Genomic DNA, 17863 nt, shown 5'->3' on the forward strand with positions numbered 1-17863 from the left:
AATGATAAAGTTCTGAAATAGTATTCTGTTTTTCTTTGAGGTTACTCCGAAGTCATAACACATTTCTGACATGTCATGTTGTTGTTGTCCTCGTCTTCAGTCTGAAGACTGGTTTGATGCAGCCCTCCATGCTACTCTATCCTGTGCAAGCCTCTTCATCACCGAGTAATTACTGCAACAATCATGCTCCTTAATGATGATGATGTTTGGATTGTGGGGTGCTCAACTGCGCGGTCATCAGCACCCATAGAAAGTGCCAATCTTCAGACCTATATTTTTACGCACTTCAAACTAGTCACGAATGCGGATGGTGATGAAAATGAGGTGACGAGAAGAACAAAATGTTTCAAATGGCTCTAAGTACTATGGTACTTAACATCTCAGGTCATCGGTCCCCTAGACTTAGAACTATATATACCTAACTAACCTGAGGACATCACACACATCCATGCCCGAGCCAGGATTCGAACCTGCGACAGTAGCAGCAGCGCGGTTCCGGACTGAAGCGCCTAGAACCGCTCGAGGACAACACAAACAGTCAGTCCTCAATCAGAGAAAATCCGCAAACCGGCCGGCAATCGAACCATGGATTATCCTGAATGTGCTTACTCTATCCAGAATTAATTTTTCACTCTGCAGAGGAGTGTGTGCTGATATGAAACTTCCTGGCAGATTAGCACTGTGTGCCGAATCGTGATTCGAACTTGGGAACTCTATGAGATACCCAAGAAAGGCTCACTACCCGTCCTCACTGCCGTAGTTCCGCCAGTACCTCATCTCCTACCTTCCAAACCTCACAGAAATTCTCCTGCGAAACTTTCAGAACCAACACTACGGGAAGAGAGAATACTGCAGAGATACTGCTTAGCCACAGCCTGGGGCGATGTTCCGAGAATGAATTTTTCACTCTGGATGGAAGTGTGCGCTGAGATGAAACTTCCTGGTAAATATAAACTGTGTGCCGGACCGACGCTCGAACTCGGGACATTTGCCTTTCGCGGGCAAGTGCTCTGCCAACTGAGCTACGAGAGGCCAGCTTACTGTACTCATCTCTTCGTCTCCTTCTACAATTTTTACCCCCATACCTCCCTCCAATACTAAACTGGTGATCTCTCAACGTCGCAGAAAGTTTCTGCCAACTTATCCCTTCTTCTAGTCGGGTTGGGCCACAAATTTAGTTTTTCCCAATTTTATTTAGAATCTTTTCATTATTTATTTGATCTGCCTATGTAATCGTAAGTATTTCTGCTGTAGCATCACATTTCGAAAGCGTCTATTCTCCTATTATGGAAACTGTTTGTCGTCCATTTTTCACATCCATAGACGCCTGCACTTCGTACAAATGCTTTCAGGAAAGAGTTCCTAACACTTATATCTACACTCGACGTTAACAAATTTCTCTTATTCTGAAATTTCTTCCTTGCCATAGCCAATCTACATGTTACAGCCTCTCTCCTCCGGCCATCATCAGTTATTTTGCCCAAAGAACGAAACTCGTCAACTATTTTAAGTTTCTCGTTTACTACCTACTCCAAATTTTTTATTTGGTTCGTTTTACTGCTTGCTCAGTGTACAGATTGGACAACACTGTGGATGGTCTACAACCCAGTCTCACTCTCTTCTCAACTGGTCCTTCTCCTTCGTGCCCCTTGTCTATTATAACTGTCGTCTGGCTTCTGTACAAGTTGTAAATAGCCTTTCGCTCCCTCAATTTACCCCTGCTACCTCCAGGATTTAAAAGAGAGTACTCTAGTCCACATAGTCTAGAGTTTTCTATAAGTATATGAATGCTTTAACTGTAGGTATGCCTCTCGTAAGCCTATATTCTAAGATAATTCATAGGGGCAGAATTGCCTCCGTTTTTCCTACATTTCTCTGGAATCAAAACTGAACTTCCCCCTAATTAGTTTCTACCAGTGTTCCATCCTTCTGTAAGGAATTCATGTCAGTATTTTGCTGCCATGACTTATTAAACTGATGTTTCGGTAATATTCACACTGGTCAGCACCTGCTTTTTTAGGAATTGATATTGTTATATTCTTTTTGAACTCTAAGGATATTTCGCCTGTCTCATACATCTCGCACACCAGATGGAAAGTATTGCAATTACTGGATGTCCCAAGACTGTCAAGAGTTCTGACGGAATATCCTCCCCCCGGGACCTTACTTTCGGCTTAGATCTTTCAGTATTCTATCAGATTCTTTTTCCAGTATCCCGTCTCTCCTCTCAACTTTATCTCCATCGTCTTCCACTTTATAAGATTACCTACAAGTTAAAAAAAATGGTTCAAATGGCTCTGAGCAATATGGGACTTAACATCTATGGTCATCAGTCCCCTAGAACTTAGAATTACTTAAACCTAACTAACCTAAGGACATCACAAAGACCCAGTCATCACGAGGCAGAGAAAATCCCTGACCACGCCGTGAATCGGACCCGGGAATCCGGGCTTGGGAAACGAGAACGCTACCGCACCACCACGAGCTGCGGACACCTACAAGTTCATCACCTTTGTACACACCTTTGAGCCCTCCCTTCCATGTTTAGGACTGGTTTCCCATCTGAGCAGTTAACACTGGTAAAGATGCTAGCCTTTTCATGAAATGAATCTTCGATTCTCTTGTAGGAGGTATCTGTCTTCCCATAGTGATATATGCTTCTAAGTCCTTATATTTGTCCATATTAATAGAAATAAATTCAACTGAAGACGGAGGTTTATACTTTCGAACGTGTTGCGGTAACACATAAACATTGACTGGTAACAGGAAGTATGGTATTTCATTCGACATCAGTAGCAGTCAGGGTAATGTGTAAAAAATGATCGCATTTAACGGAGTTTAAACGTTTATAAGTCGAACACTTTAGGCCTGTGTCATGTACATCGATCTAGAAACCGACTCTAAATGTGTTCAGAAATACGCCCTAAAACCGCTTAACTACACTTACATGGGAAGAGCTAACGCTATTAAAACAAACGCCTTAATTAAAGAGATTTATAGTAATTAGAAAACTGTAATAGAATTTGTCGATGTTTATAACACCCGAAGTGTCAGCCACGTCGTGGATATAAGATTTTCTAATAACAAGAGTTATTGTTTCAACCACAGTTACGCTAAATATTCACTGGTAACAAGAATAAAGACTACACCGAGTATGCAAAACGAAATAAATTTAAATTAGTCACTGTTTACTCTTAAATACGCGCTCTTCGTGGACAAAGTATACCTATGTATCTCAAACGACAGCCGTCTTGCTCCTAATGTGTGCAAGGAATTTATTAAAGCGGCAGTTTCATGGTGTACAGTTCGGTGGTCACAGAGATGGAATGCAACACACAGGATGCAAGGCTGGCTCACACAGACTGGGTGAAGTGCTACTGCGGTCTGCGGCATTCCGGAACGCCAAAGCACGCGCACTGCCGGCATTTAACTGAAAACGATACTGCAGCGCGGTTGCATATAGCTGCCGTTTAGGCAGCTGCAGCGGAAACTGGCGCCCATTTGTTTCATGACGATTTCGGCGACTACACCAAGGGCACGCTCATCCAATTGCATAAACGCGAAATCCGTATGCTTTAGACAGCACTATTCGAATACTTTAGTTCCTGGTACAAATCAAATTTCTCATCCACAAGCTCAACTCTTTAAATAAAAGGTACTTAGTAGTTTCACTGAGTTAAAATGTGTGTCATGGCGTTAATGTTTACATTGTGTATAAATGGTCTAGTGGGTAACACGGGGCACCTTGGGGCTGTTTGTCAATAATACTGTTGTCTATAGGAGGGCAGCAACGCTAAAACTCTGGAAGACCTCCAGAGGGCTGATAAATGGTGCAGGGAAAGGAAGTTGATATTTACCTTATGCAAACGTAACTTACAAACACGTGACAAATCATGGGAAAGCGTTATGCACATACACAGACTAGGATAGTCTCGCGTACACAGGTTATAAAGGGGCAGTACATTGGTGGAGCTATCATTTGCACTCAGGTGAATCATGTGAAATGGCTTCTTATGTGATTATGACCGCAAGCCGGGAAATAACAAACATAACGTGGTGTCATAGTTGGAGCTAGACGCGTGGGACGGTCTATTTTGAAAATCGTTTGGGTGTTCAGAGTCCCTGATCCTCAGTGTCAAGACGATACCGACAACACCAAATTTTGCGCTTTACCTCTCACCACGGTCAACGCTGTAACTGATGGCCTTCTCTTTAGAACAGAGAGCAGCGGTGTTTGCGTCGAATTGTCAGTTCACATAGACAGGCAACGCTGCGTGGAATAACTGCGGAAATCAATGTGGAACCTACGACACAGGTATTCGTCAGCACAGTGCGATGAAATCTGGCGTTAATGGGCTATGGCAGCAGACAACCGACTTGACTGGTTTTGCTAACGGCAGGACATTACCTGCAGTGCCTCTCCTGGGCTCCTGAATATATAAATTGGCCTCCAGACGACTCGCAAACCGTAGCCTAGTCGGATGACTCCTGATTTCACTTGGTATATGCTGACGGTAGGATTCGAGTGTGGCGAAGACCCCGCAAAGGCATAGGCCCGAGATTTCTTCAAGGCTCCATAATGGTGTGGACCGTGTTTCCATGGATTGGATCAGGTCGCTAGCCCAACTGAACTGATCACTGACTGGAAAATGTTATGTTCTGCAAATTGGAGACCATCTGTAGCCGTACATGAACTTCATATTCTTAAATGGCGATAGAATTTTTACGGATGATAATCCGCTAAGTCACCGGGTCATAAAGGTTCGCGATTTGTTCGGAGAACGTTCGGGACCATTCGAGCGAATGCTTCGGCCACTCAAATTACAGGAAAGGAATCTCGGTGAATATTTCTGGGACGTAATCGAGAGGTCAGTTCGTTCACAGAATTGTGCAGCATCAACATATTCGCAGCTATGACAGGCTTTGGGGTCTACGGGCAGCATAGCTCAATATTTCTGCAAGGGGATTCCAGTGATTTGTTTAGACCATGCCACGTCGAGTTGCTGCACTAAGCCGGGCCAAAGGGGGTCCGACACTTTATTAGAAGGTATTCCATGACATTTGTCACCAGAGTGTACAGCTTGTACGTAGACTGACATATCCTCCACGGTACAGTTACACTACTGGTGACATATCACTGGAAACACTAACTACCGTAAAATCTCTATCAACAACTGTCTCGCAGTGTCTTTCTGCAATATACAAGAAGGAATATTCAACTTCCTGTAGCGCTATTAAACGATTCCATTCAAAGTCACTGAGGTGCTAATAATGCCGGTTTGTGGCCTTAAAGGCATTGTTGACAAACATCAAGTCACCACGCCCCATGACAGCATGTATTTGAAGCAAACCTGATTTGCATTTTCATAGTGGCGCAACTAGTGCCAGTCTTGTGCGACATGTATGAAATTTGAATAGACATCTTCTTTCAGATGTAGAAAGAAGTGTACCAACTTTCGTTTAGATTGCGCAACTCCTTCTTGGTGTTGAGACTTTTCTGCCATCATGTAATTAAAGTAATAATGTCACTCCGGAAGTAGCGTCTGGCGAGATGTGTAAAATCGTACAAGGTGTGAGGAGGTCATAGTGGTTCAGTATAATTGGTTAAAACTATAGTAAGACCAATAGAAGATAAACAAGTAAAATTTAAATATCTTTTCCTTTCCATTTTCTGGCTTGCTCATTCACCAAACATTAAAATTTATTTCAAAAAGAGAACAGTCTTGGATGAAAAAAAAATCTATATATTATTTAACTAACGTGTTTCACCATTGTGGGGAGCCATCAGATTGTGTATTATTCAGCAAATAAGCATCCGTCACTAAACGTGCGAGGTACATTTGGTCCTTATGCACACCTCTCACCTTTCTTGACGAAAGCTTTTTGGCAGAATAGTGCACAGTCTTACGACACCCCATAAGCGTGAAGTGCATTATTATATAATCATTTGCAACCAAGCTTGTTTTCTTTTTGAAGTAAAATTTACTGAAGAATGGCCGCTGATCAGTCAATCCCCTCCCTTTGCTGTGTAAGATAAACACTAAAACAATCATCATACGCATATCAGGAACTTGGATTTTAATTAAGCAAATGATCATGACGCTATTGAAAATGTATTCAATTCAAAGGAGCGTTTGTGAGTCGAAAACTAAATATTGCAACTGTGAAATGAGCACGAATTATCACTTTGATAGGAATTAATTAATTTGGAGATCCATACCGACTCATTGTAAAAGACACGTGACATATTGAGAAACAATTGTTAGTCGTTATTTGTGCTATAATTAAAACCACAATTATTAGTATTTTTCATATCCTTCTTCTGCACAATGTGTATAAGGCCAAGTGTGGTCTGTTACAATTTCCATCATTCTCTCGATCGGCCAAGACTTTTTCTCCTTTTGGTTTAAAGTATTTTATCTGTCGTCGCAGTCTGTCTGGAATCATTCTTTGTAGTTGTTAAGTCCATATTTTTTAATCCATCTTTTCTATCATGTTTGAAATTTTTTATTTCTTCCGAATACCTTTGTTTCACATTTCGTATATTTTTTTACACCAAATTAGAGCTCTAATAATCCCACTTCTATTCCTGTATTTGTTTTTTGTTTCTTTCATCATTATCAATGATGCAGTTCCATCTACAATAAAGAGACAAAGAAACTGGCACATCTGCCTAATATCGTGCAGTGCACATGCGAACTCCCAGAAGTGCTACAGCATGACGTGGCATCGTCTCGACTAATGGCTGAAATAGTGCTGAAGGGAACTGACACCATGAATCATTCAGGGCTGTCCATAAATTCGTAAGAATACGAGGGGAGTGGAGATTTCTTCTGAATAGCACGTTGCAAGGCATCCCGGATATACTCAATAATGATCATGTCTGAAGAGTTCGATGGTCAGCGGAAGTGTTTAAACTCAGAAGAGTGTTCCTGTAGCCACTCTGTATAGATTCTGGACGTGTGGGGTGTCGCATTGTCCTACTGGAATTGCCCAAGTCCGTCGGAATGCACAATGGACATGAATGGATGCAGGTGATCAGACAGGACGCTTACGTACTTGTCACCTATCAAAGTCGTATCCAGACGTATCAGGCGTCTCATGTCACTTCAACTGCACACGCCCCACACCAATACAGAGCCTCCACCGGCTTCGACAGTCCCCTGCTGACATGTAGGATCCATGGATTCATGCCGTTGTCTCCATGCCCGTACACATCCAACTGCTCGAGACTCGTCCGACCAACCAACATATTTCCAACATCAACAGTCCTATGCCGGTGTTGACGAGCGCAGGCGAAGCGTGCAACTTTGTGTCGTGCAGTCATCAATGGTAAACGAGAGGGCCTTCGGCTACGAAAGCCCATATCGATAATGTTTCGTTTAATGGTTTGCATGCTGACACTTGTTGATGGTCCGGCATTGAAATCTGCAGCAATTTGCGGAAGGATTGCACTTGTCACGTTGAAAGATTTTCTTCAGTCATCGTTGGTCCTGTTCTTTCAAGGTCTTTTTCCGGCCACAGTAATATCGGAGATTTGATATTTTACCGGATTCCTGATATTCACGGTACACTCGTGAAATGGTCGTACGGGAAAAGTCCCACTTCATCACTACCTTGGAGATTATTTGTCCCATCACACGTGCACCGATTATAACACCACGTTCAGACTTTGATAACCTGCTATTGTAGCGGCAGTTACCGATCTGACAACTGCGCCAGTCACTTGTTGCCTCATGTAGGTATTGCCGAACGCAGTGCCTTTTTCTGCCTGTTTACATATCTCTGTATTTGAATACGCATGCCTGTACCAGCTGCCTTGGCTCTTCACTGCAATAGGACTGGCAACGCCACTGTTTTGTAAAATTTCAGAGGTGTTTTGATCTTTATTCTGTTTTTTAACGCAGCACTGATGGTTCCACGTACACTACCAAACGTTTTCCACTTAATCAGCATATCTTCTTCTTATTGATATGATATTTTTCATCCACGGTAGTTAAAATATTTTACTTGTTCAATTGATTTTTCATTAACTGCTGTCATAGTTTTCACTGAATAATTTCCACCAAATACCATTTTCTGAGATTTACTAGGAAAGATCTTTTCATTTTATATTGTGCCCATATTTTATCTAGTTAATTAAGTTTCATGAAAGAATCATTGCAAGATTACTAGAATGTAGGAGTGGTTCTACATTCACCATATCTTTTAGTTGTGCCGGCCGCGGTGGTCTAGCGGTTCCAGGCGCTCAGTCAGGAGCCGCGCGACTGCTACGGTCGCAGGTTCGAATCCTGCCTCTGGCGTGGATGTGTGTGATGTCCTTAGGTTAGTTAGGTTTAAGTAGTTCTAAGTTGTAGGGGACTTATGACCACAGATTTTGAGTCCCATAGTGCTCAGAGCCATTTGAACCATTTTTTTTTTAGTTGTGCCCCAGTATTTATCCCAGAATTCCATCTACAATTTGCATCGTCTGTTTAAATACCGAACAGCGTAGGGGACAAACTGCAGCCATTTCTCACCCCGCTTTTCTCGTTATATCGGTTCTATATACATGCCTTCTATAAATAGTAGTACAGGTGTTACCTCATATGCAAATTTGATAGTTAATCTATACTATAAAGCGTAAACTCTGCTCTCCGTTATTCTCCATAACTTCTCGGAAATTACCTCACTGAAAGCCCTTAAAGTCTTATAAAGCAATATTGGTCTCTTTCAAAAACTCATTGTATGCTTTTCGAGGAGCAGTCGTAAGATAATAACTGCTTGAGATTGTGGTATTACACTTAGTCTGCCCATCGCTTCCGCTAAGAAATGGCACCCAACGAAAGCGATATCGTACTGTTCAAATTGTTTCAAATGGCTCTGAGCACTATGGGACATAACTTATAAGGTCATCGGTCCCCTACAACTTAGAACTACTTAAACCTAACTAACCTAAGGACATCACACACATCCATGCCCGAGGCAGGATTCGAACCTGCGACCGTAGCGATCGCGCGGTTCCAGACTGTAGCGCCTAGAACCGCTCGGCTACCTTACCGTGTAAGCACCTGCAGGTATGAATTAAGAACTCAGTTGGATTACATGAAACTAAGCATGGGAATGTATGTGAACAGAAAGGGCAGCACCAAAATCATAGCATTGGGAAGAAACAATTTTTAACTCCATAACTGAAGAATACTTCGTGTTCGAAATTTACAGACCAACATACTATGAATACTAAACACAGATATCGAGGGGAAAGAGTATGCAGTATCAAGAACAAGTGTTCAATAACATGATCGCAGGTTATGGAGCATCAGTGACAATCGAAGTGGCGAAACAGCTATCAATAAAACGCCTACCGCGTTGAGACTAAAGAGCAGGGCCGGACAAACGCTGCACAGTGTGCAGACGTGCGGAAGTGCTGCACATGTGCACACGTGTGCGATAGCGAGCGACAGCGACATCTGTTATTAGACATGTGTCCTAAATGAACGGCGGCGGCTCCACTTCCCTCTTTATGTGGTACAAGCAAGAGCGCAACATACCCAGTCTCGTTTACCCCTGGTAACCGCAACCTTAACAGAGAAGTAGTGAGAAGTGGCGAGTACTGTGAAAAAGCAAAGGACGGGAGATCTATGTTCTCAGTCGTTTAAAAATGACTGGGAACTGCAATTCTTTTTTGTAGCCGTTGGTGAAAACTCACAGTGTTTGCTATGCCGCCGAATAATAGGCTGCCAGCGTAAGTTTTAAATTGAAAGACACTACAATACATATCACAAAGACGAGTGTAGTGTACTCAAGAGTGAAGAACGGCAAGCAAAATTAAATGTCCTTTAGAAAATGGATGAGACACATCAACTCGAGTATCATTTCTCATGACCAGTGATAAACGTGTTTTTTTATTTATTCCTTTCATAATTAAAAATTATTGTTTACTAACTGTGCATTAGTGCCTCATCTGATCCCTTACATTATTATCAGGAAAGTTGATCCTTAAACCGATTGTTCCAATGTATACTTACATTTAGAGTTTTTTTTTATGTGTGAAGGGCTACGCTCAGCTGAAGTCGATAAAACGTGACATTCATCTAATTGTCGGTTGTTGTGCAGATTTCAGACGTAACTGATGAAAGATATAGCAATAATGGTATTGAAATAACAGGTGATCATCGAGAGGTCTGCGGTTATCATTCTGTTCAGAGGTCAGTGAGACAGATATTATGTGGGTGTAACTGAGGGCACCGAGGATTAGTTAGAGGAAACCTTGCATTAGTTTCATGTTATTTGAAATCATGAGTAAGTTTCGTTGGAAGTCGCTAAGTGCTCTCCTTCTTAAATACTAGATGAAAAACATTGCTCGTATTTACGTGCCGTCAGTCAAGCTGTCTTAATAAAAACCCACGGTTGTTAACTGTATTACTTGTCTTACTGGGTTAAACTGTTAACATATAAGTAGACGTCGCAATAAATAGACTGTGACAGTGTTTTAAGTGTTTAATCCGCGAAATACCTTCCCATGGTTGGCTTGCAAGATGTGGAAAGAGCACTAGAATGCGCCGGGACAAAGTATCCCAGCAAGTGGATAAAGCGACATCTGTGGGTAGAAACATGCACTACATGAACGCTGACGGCTGCGGCGTGCACGCTGTGACGCGGAAGTTGCACATGTGCAGGAGCACCGCACGCGTGCAGAATTTCTGGCCGGCCCTGCTAAAGAGATAGAATAATTGCCATGACGAGTAACGGTGCCAGCATGATGGCGTGTTACCTATCCGTCACAACATAGAATCTCGCCTTGTTGTTCCGATGTCCGATGGCGGCTAACTGCTGTCAGCGAGGTGTTCTGTGGCGGACCCGGACGCCACGAGCTGCCTGCTAAAGAAAACCGATAAAAGTGAGGCTGAGTAACCCTTCTCGGTCCCGTTTAAAAACTCGGGCCCAGTGCGAGAGTATCGCATTGTCAGCGTAGGGCACTATTTTACATTGCAACCCTAAAGGACCGTTCCTACAAAAGGCTTGCGCGTCTCTGTCGTGAGTTCTGAGACTACTCATTAGATCTTTTATGTTGCTATAGCCGGTCTGGTCCTAACCGCCAAGCTCAACCAGGAGTGAATCCCGACGCTCCGGTTGGCGTCCTTCTTCAGACGGAGGAATTCCTCTAACGTTCACCGCTATCTTGGTGACAACCAAAATATGCACTTAGTAAGCCGTTGCCTCAAAATTTGAACCCACCCAAAATTACTTATGCGGAGAAAAATAATGTTTATTTATGTCTTCTTTACATAGCCCCATCAGATAACGGCGACAAGACCTATTAATCTGACCAGGAACAACATACACCAAAGACATAAGACATTTACAGTTTATGTATACGGCATAGATTACTTTAGCTCATTTGAAGTGATGTTTAGATTCGTCAGAAGCGGAAGGGATGAAGATAGAGGAGAAGGTTGAAATGGCAGTGACAGCTGCTGTTAGGAAGAAACAGAATTTAATAGAGAAATATGCCGACAAGGAGGACTTAGAGCAGATGTGTGAGAGAGACTTTTATGGAAGGTATGTCTATTGTTATGTGAGGTACATCAGTATTTGTGTTTTCAAGTTTGAAAGGGATTTCATTTCTCTGATATTTTGAGGAAGATCTTTGCAAAGTAGGATTCCTGGTACAGAAAATTATTTAGAGCTCATGGTATGGTTAGGTATCGATTGAGAGAGGATTTCCGTTCTGCTGTTCAGATAGTGGAGTAAGATCTGAAGATAAGTAAAAGGACGTACAGTAATTGAGAAGACGATAAAGCAAACTGAGCTTGATAGCCTCTACGCTTACAGGCAAGTAGCAATAATAATTTTTACTAGGTAATACTGATATATCACTTATGTATTGTACATATTCTTTCATTTCAGTTCGAGCTGATGTAAATTTTTGTGTGAAAGCCTCACCATAGTCAAATATGTGGGGTATTTGCCACTCAACGGGCTTTTTTCTAACAAATAAGTAAATACATTTTTTGTCTATAGTGAGGCAAGCTAAAGATGAGATAGGGAAAGTGTATGAGGATATTGAAAGGGTAATACAGTACTTGAAGGGAGATGAAATTCTAATAGTCATGGGGGACTGGAGTGGAGTTGGAGGGGAAGAAGTACCAGAAAAGTTTACAAGATAATATGGGCTTTCGATAAGGAATGAGAGAGGAGAAAGACTAATAAAGTTCTGTAACAAATTTCTGCTAGTAATATCGATTACTCTGTTCAAGAGTCACCAGAGGAGGAGGTATGCTTGGAAAAGGGCAGGTGACAAGGGAATATTTCAGTTAGATTACACCATGGTCAGATGGAGATTTCGAAATCAGATACTGGATTTTAAGGCGTACCCAGGAGCAGATATAGACTCACACCACAATTTAGTAATGATGAAAACTAGGCTGAAGTTTAAGAGATTAGTATCGAACAATCAGTACTCAAAGAAGTGGGATACAGAAGTGCTAATGATTGACACCCTTGGCGTTCTCTGGGGCTATAGATAGAGCATTAAGGAATATCTCAGTAGCCACTACAGTTAAAGAGGAATAGACGCCTCTAAAAGTGCAATTACGAAAGTTTGAAAGAAAAACATAGTACAAAGAAGGTAATTGCGAAGAAACCATGGGTAAGTGAAGAAATACTTTAACTGATCGATGACGAAGGAAATACAAAGATGTTCATGGAGTTTCTGGAATACAGAAATACAAGTCGCTGAAGAACGAAATAAACTGGAAGAGCAGGAAAGCTAAGACGAAATGGCTGCATGAAAAACGTGAAGAAATCGAAAAAGATATGATTGTGGGAAGGACTGACTCAGCATATACATAAGTCAAAACAACCTCCGGTGAAATGAAAAGCAAGGGTGGTAACATTAACACTGCAAAGGGAACTCTACTGTTAAATATAGAGTGGATATGTGGAAAGAGTACACTGAAGACCTCTATGAGGGGGAAGATTTGTCTGATGTGTTGAAGAAGAAACACGAATCGATATGGAAGAGATAGGGAATCCAGGATTAGAAGAATTTACGAGAGCTTAGGAGGATTTAAGATCGAATAAGACAGAAGGGAGAGATAACATTCCTTCAGATGTTCTCAATTAATTGGGGGATATGGTGAGAAAATGAGTATTCACGGTGGTGTTTAGAATGTGTGAGTCTGGCGATATGCCATGTAACTTCCGGAAAAACACCATCTACAAGATTACGAAGACTGCTATAGATGGCAAGTGTGAGAATTTTCGCACAACGAAGTTAACAGCCCATACATCCAAGTTGTTGACAAAGATAATGAAGAATGGAAAAATAGAATTGAGGAAGTGTTAGATGACGATCAGTTTGGCTTTAGGAAAGGTAAAGTCACCTGAGAGGCAATTCTGCGGTTGAGATTGTTAATGGTATCAATACTAAGGAAAAATCAAGAAACATTCATAGGACCTGTCCAACTCGAAAAAGCGTTCGTCACTGTAAAACGGTGCAAAATGTTCGAAATGCTGAGAAAAATAGGAGTAAGTTATAGGATGATACGGGTATTATACAATATGTACAAAACCCAATAGGGAAAAATAAGGATTGACGGCCAAGAACGGAGTGTTCCGATTAAAAAGGATGTAAGACAGGCACAAAGTCTCTCGCCAGCACTGTTCAATCTGTACATCGAAGAAGCAATGATGGAAATAATAGAAAGGTTGAGGAGAGGGATTAAAATTCAAGCTCAATGGATATCAATGATACGATACTCAGATGACGCTGATATCGTGAGTGAAAGTGAAGAACTACATGGTCTGCTGAATGGAATGAGGAGTGTAATGAGTAGAGAATACAGACTGAGAGTAAATCGAAGAAAGACGAAGTAATGAGGAGTAGCAGAAATAGAACAGCAAGAAACTTAACTTCAGGATTGATGTTTGCGAAGAAGATGACTTTAAGGAATTCTGCTACCTATGCAGCAAAATAACAAATGACGAACGAAGCAAGAAGGCCGTCAAAAGCAGACTAGCACTGGAAAAAAGGCATTCCTGTCCAAGAGAAGTCTACTAGTATCAAACACAGGCCTTAATTTGAGGAAGAAGTTATTGAGAATGTACGTTTGGAGTACAGCATTGTATGATAGTGAGACATAGACTGTATGAAGACCGGAATAGAGAGAATCGAAGCATTTGAGACATGGTGCTACAGACGAATGTTAAAAATTAGGTGGACTGATAAGGTAAGGAATGAGGAGGTTCTGAGCAGAATTGGAGGGAAAAGGAACACGTGGAAAACCATGACAAGAGGAAGGGAGAGTATAATAGGACATAGATTAAGAAAACAGGGAAAGACTTGCATGGTACTAGGGGAAGCTTCAGAAGGCTAAAACCGTAGAGGAAGGCAGAGATTGAAATACACCCGGTATATAATTGAGGACGTAGGTTGCAAGTGCTAGTTGAAGATGAAGAGGTTGGCACAGGAGAGGAATTCGTGGCGGGGCGCATAGAACCAGTCAGAAGACTGGTCAAAAAGAAAATACATTAGTCGTATTTTCGATGGGTTACTTTTGAAACCTTTGTCCTGCGCTTGGACATTCCTGTAAGATGCAAGTGGTCCTGTAGTGGGAAGGTTGTTTGGCAGATTTCCTGATACGTAGTGGTGTTACTGTTTCCAAGCTATAGGAAGACGCAGAAACTCAGAGAATGGTTAAAATTTCTGTTATTTTAGGAAACAATGGATCGACGAGAAAACTGAACGGCACGACGGAATATTCATTTACATCCTCAGTAAGAACTAGAGGGTCAGATGCTAATTTCGGTTTGCCTATTCCTAGACCTCGTAGATTTTTTCACATAATTGCGGGTCTATGAAAGATCTCAGCGAGTGGCCATACTTGAATTCTGCCCTTCTTACAGAGTGATTAATTTGGTGGTGTAGTTCCTTGTAGGTGAGAAGACTCAGAGGTCGGGTGCCGTTTATACTTCCAGTGTGCTGCGTCCCTTATACTCATTAGGTGTTCAGTGGCCCGTAACCTACGTTCGTACTGGTTATATATTAGTGTGTTTATCGTATAAGTCGTGTAGTCTCTTACTGTAAATGGATACTTCATTTTATATGTTGACGTTATGTCCAGCCACATTTTGTCATTTAATATCACAGGCGTTAGTTGCTAGCTCTGACGCATTCATCTATTTCAAATCTCAAAAACCCGCCAACTGCATTTTGGGTAGTGCATCTTAAGTAGTGACCTTCTCTGTCTCTCTCTCTCTCCCACTCTCTCTCTCTCTTGTCTCTGGGGCACAAAGAAAACCGGGCTTTACTTCAGATCTCAATTTGCTAGTGAAAGAGATGTAGTATCAAAGGTCATTGGTATTCCTTTTACAAAACCGATCCATCCCTTCGCTAGTAAACATTCGTCTATTCCTCTCAGTCAAATATTTAAAATATTTACTTAAGGGTTACAACCTGTGGCAAGTAAGTTTGTACCACGACAGTTTTCACATATATTTCTCATTTCCTTTCTTATGTATGTATATCGATTTTACTTTAGGTTTCTCATAATTTAGTGGTACATTATTGCTTCCCTCGCAAGTTAAACAATTGTAACAATTTAAGGTGTATTTATAACACATGTTTAATTAAATATGTATTAATTCCACCTTAACCTGTTACTTTTTTTTTGTAGTAATCAAAGCCGCTAAGAATTCCTTTATCGCTGTGTCATCTAGTTCTCTAATTTTTATTTCTGGATATTTCCTTTCTTTTCTTCGATATTAGGATCATGCCATCAAACTTCATACTTTCGTAAATCTATCCAAACAGATTATAACCGTTTCTGTTTATTTCCTGTTTTCAAAGATACATATGCTATCTTCTGATATCCGTAATTATGACATTCTATATTACTAATGTAGCAGCCCCAGGCTTTTTAGTGGACGCCCTTTTCTGCGATTCCTTTCCTATTCATACATTCGTTTCGTTTACAGGACAGGCTTTGACGGATACTTTTTGAATGCTGTTCGTTTCTGTCGTATTGCTTCCGCAATTCCTTTTGACCAAATTTTAATCCTCTCCTTTGGTGACATTTCTTTTTCCTTCCTGATGACTCACTTGCAGCCCCAATAATATTTTTTATCAATTTCGATCCTATCTTTTTCAGATCCATGTAGACAATACTTGTAATGCTTTTCGTAAACTGTTCTGGTGTAGGCCCTTAATACTTTCCTTCTAAACATACATTGTAGACCTCTTCCTGCAAACATGTAGCAGAAGGTTCTTCTTCCTCCATTTAGCAAAAGTGCCAAATTGACGTAGTAAGGTATAGTGATAAGCATAGTCTTTTATCTTTTCCTTGACCTTGTAATCTTGCATTAGGTATTTCGTAATCCGTAACTGATATCTATTTTCTAATTGTCAAAGTGTGTTTTTTTCTAAAATTTTAATTTCTTAATTTTTTAATCGTTGAATGTAGAAAAATTCTTCACTTTATTTTGCCATGGTAGTAACTGATGAGGAAGAGAGAGGTGCTGGGAGCCACAAGCTCGGAAAACAAGGATGCAGCCTTTCTCTCCTACTATTCAACATGTACAATACATACACAATGTAAATAACAGAAAGGTCCAGGTGCATGATTTTCAAAGTGAAGAAATGACTGCTATGAGATTCCTTGAACGCAATGGTGTTCTCTGTGAATGTGAGGAATAGTTAAAAGATCAGCAGAGCGGAAGAGAATATTACAGCAGAGCAAAGCGAAGAAAGACGAAATGCATAAGGGTACAAAAACGTGACCGTTATAAAAAAATCAAGTTAGTGAAGCACGTAATATGTGAAGTTTGTGTGTTCTGCTATCTCAAAGAAAAATTCCGCCAGAATGGTGGGAGACGCTGGATACCCTAAGCAGAGGGAATAATCTTCGCTGACAGAAGTCTGTTTTTAGCCAATGTTCGTCTTAAATGGAGGTTAAAATTCCTGACAATTTATGACTGGAGCACGATATCGTATGGAAGCGAAAATGGACTTTGGAAGAAACGGAAAAGATGATAAACAAAACATGAGTGATTTGGTTGCGTAGAAGGATACTGAAAAGAAAGTAGACTAATAATATCAGAAATTATAAGATCCTCATCTGAATCAGCGAGGAAATTAGTATGAGGAAATGTTGTTGTTGTGGTCTTCAGTCCTGAGACTGGTTTGATGCAGCTCTCCTTGCTACTCTACCCTCTGCAAGCATCTTCATCTCCCAGTACTTAGTGCAACCTACATCCTTCTGGATCTGATTAGTGTATTCATCTCTTGGTCTCCCTTTCCGATTTTTACCATCCACGCTGCCCTCCAGGGCTAAATTTGTGATCCCTTTATGCATCAGAACATGTCCTACTAGCCGGTCCCTTCTTCTTGTCAAGTTGTGCCACAAACTCCTCTTCTCCCGAATTCTATTCAATACCTCATTAGTTATGTGATCTACCCATCTAATCTACAGCATTCTTCTGTAGCACCGCATTTCGAAAGCTTCTATTCTCTTCTTGTCCAAACTATTTATCGTCCATGTTTCACTTCCATGCATGGCTACACTCCATAAAAGTACTTTCAGAAACGACTTCCTGACACTTAAATCTATACTCGATGTTAACAAATTTCTCTTCTTCAGAAACGCTTTCCTTGCCATTGCCAGTCTACATTTTATATACTCTCTACTTCGACCATCATAAGTTATTTTGCTCCCCAAATAGCAAAACTTCTTTACTACTTTAAGTGTCTCATATCCTAATCTAATTTCCTCAGTATCACCCGACTTATTCGACTACATTCCATTATCCTCGTTTTGCTTTTGTTCATGTTAATCCTATTCCTCCTTTCAAGACGCAGTCCATTCCGTTCAACTGCTCTTCC

The sequence above is a fragment of the Schistocerca nitens genome, chromosome 4 (genome assembly GCF_023898315.1).
Source record: "Schistocerca nitens isolate TAMUIC-IGC-003100 chromosome 4, iqSchNite1.1, whole genome shotgun sequence".
NCBI lineage: Eukaryota > Metazoa > Arthropoda > Insecta > Orthoptera > Acrididae > Schistocerca > Schistocerca nitens.